A 3,016-nucleotide genomic window follows, 5' to 3' on the forward strand; every position below is an offset into this window, starting at 1 on the left:
TGTATAACTTTCGTCCTTTCTCCAGGTTCATAGGGTTTCCAGAGGCAAGCTATTGTAGAAGTGGATGCCACTTCTGCTTCCAAACTTGTTTTAATCGGGGAACTTCACCAAACACTGTCCACCATGGGTAACAGTATTCGGCTTCACAGCAACCACGAGTTACTTCTGTACAGCAAACGGATATACCAGGGTTACATGACCTAGAAGAATGTTTCACAAAAAACAATTAAAGGCAGGCCTACCACCACCAACAGCATAGAAAAAGAGTGAGCAGTTGGCCTAGCGGACAGAAAGCCATGCTCCGAAGACAAAGGTGGGTGACATTCAAATACATGCCAACAATTAAACCTAAGAGGAGAAAATTGAGGATTTGCACCAACTTTTACAGTCTGAAATTAACAAATACCCAATCAAGATGCATTAATAATTATTTGTGACTGCGATGAAATAGCTGGAAACAGTGAGGAAGGAACGGTAGTCATAAAGTATGTACTTGGTGACAGAAATGAGGCTGGATATTGAACGTTTTTTTTATGTTCCATGATCTATTAATAGAAAATGCCTTTTTTAAAAAAAAACACAAAATAACTTTACATATAGACCTCACCTGATGGACTGAGCAGAAATAGACTATAATGTAGGTAGACTAGTTGGAGAAGCTTAATATCAGCAGTCAAACCAGGCCAGGTGTTGACTATGGAACAGATCATCAATTACTCATGTGCAACTTCAAATTGAAGCTAAGAAAATGAATATTTGTCCACCAGAACTAAAATATGACCATAGTCTGTCCCACCTGAGTTAAAAAACCATCTTAAGAACAGGTTTGAGATATTGAATACCAATGATCGAATACCATTATAACTGTGGGGGGACATCAAGGATATGGTTCATGAAGAGAGCAAAATGTTATTACAAAGACAGAAGAGAAAGAAGAACCAAAATTGATGTCAGAAACAACTATGAAAATTGTATTAGAATGTTGAGAAGTTATTTACAAAGGGAAGAAATGCTGTAATAAAAGAGCTTAACAGGCGATTTCAAAGGGCTGCTCAAGAAGACAAAATAAAATAGTTTTTTAGAAGTTTGGTCAGTTTCAACAATTACTTTTAATAGGGATACACTGAATTTTTGGTCTCTTACAGTTTGGAGAAATTTTCTTAAATATTTCAAATAGTATTTATAAATGTAATCTGTTTTGTTTTTATAGAATATGCAAAGGCATTAGACTGTGTGAATAATAACAAGTTATGGCTAAAATTGAGAAAAATGAGAGTCTTGTAACAATTGTTCTCAGGTGAAATCTATATCCAGACCAAGAGGCTGTTGTGTGAACAAGCAAGGGAACACTAACTGGTTTAAAATAAAGAAAGGTGTATATCAGAGTTATATTATTTCTCCATACCTATTCAATCTGTATGTTGTCGTTGTGTGCTATTGAGTTGGCTAAAAATCATAGGGACCCCATGAATGATACCTCTGAACTCTGACACACTTGCTCCCTTTGCCACAGTCTCTGTCAATCCATCTCATCCAGGGTCTTCCTCTTCTGTGCTAATCCTCAACCCTTCCAAGCATGATGTCCTTCTCCAGGGGCTGGTCCCTCCTAGCAACATGCCCAAAGTATGTGAAATGGAGTTTCAAAATCTTTGCATCCAAGGGACAACCTAGTTTAACACTCTGCAGGACAGACCTGTTTGTTCTCTTGGCTGTCCATGGTATGTTCAGTACTCTTTTCCAACACCACAACTCAAAGGCATCAATTCTTCTGTCATTCTTATGCTTTGCTCAGCTCTCAGACACAGAGCAAATAATTGAGAAGACCATGACCTGAAATAGAGGTATCTTAGTTTCCAGACTCACATCGTTGCTCTTCAGCACTCTGGAGAGTTTCCTGAGAGCAGAATTTTCCTATGCAACTTGGCTTTTTATTTCCTAATTGTTGGTGCCAAGTGTGTTGATTGTAGATGAAATTGTTAACAACCTCAATCTCTTCTCCGTTTATCTTGATGCTGGTAATTGACCCAGTGGTAATTATTTGAGAAGCTAGACTCTATGAAGAAGAATGTGTTATCAAGATTGGAGGAAGATTCATCAATAACCTTTGTTATTCAGGTGACACAACCTTACTTGCTAAAAGTGAGGAAGAGTTGAAGCACTTGCTGCAGAAGATCAAAGACTGCAACTTTCAATCTGTATATCCCCTGAATGTTAAGAACACAATATTTCTCACCACTGGACCTATAGGCAACATCATGAGAGGTAAAGAAAAGATTGAAACTGTCAATTATTTCATCAGCTTACTTGGATCCACAATCAATACACTTGGTACCAGCAGTCAGGGAGTGCAGGTAGCCTAATGGAAAGAAGCACCGCTGCAATCCCAAAGACTCATGGTTTGAGGACACTAGCTGCTCTGTGGAAGAAGGATGAGGCCGCTGGAGGGTCAGCTATGAGTCAATTAGGACTCTATGGTACACAACCAGCAGTCAGAAGATCAAGAGACATATTGCACTGGGAAAATCTGCAGTCTGGGATCTCCAAATAATTGAAGAGCAATAATACCAGTTTGCGGACTAAGGTGCTCTTGATTCAGTCCATGGTCTTTTCAACTCCTTCCTATGCTACTGAGAGCTGGACAATGAATTAGAATGACAAAAGAATAATTGATGGCTTTGGAGAAGAATATTGAATATTCCACGGACTATCAAAAGAACAAATATGTCTTGTAGAAGATGCAGCCAAAGTGCTTCTTGGAGGCAAAGATAATGAAGCTTTGTCTCACATACTTTGGAACTTTGAGCACATTGCTATGAGTGGCTATTTTTTGGAGAGGGGATCGTGCTTGGGAAGGTGGAGGGATGGCAAAAGAGAGGAAGACTTTCAGCCAGGTCAATATACACAGTAACTGCAGCAATGTGCTCAAGTGTGTCAGAGATGATGATGTATAAGATAGGATAGAGTTCAGATCTGTTCTTCATAGGATTGCCCGGAGTTATACTTTTTTTTTCTATAA

The sequence above is a fragment of the Elephantulus edwardii genome, unplaced genomic scaffold, assembly GCF_000299155.1.
Source record: "Elephantulus edwardii isolate Elephantulus edwardi_28Jun2011 unplaced genomic scaffold, EleEdw1.0 scaffold00505, whole genome shotgun sequence".
Lineage (NCBI taxonomy): Eukaryota > Metazoa > Chordata > Mammalia > Macroscelidea > Macroscelididae > Elephantulus > Elephantulus edwardii.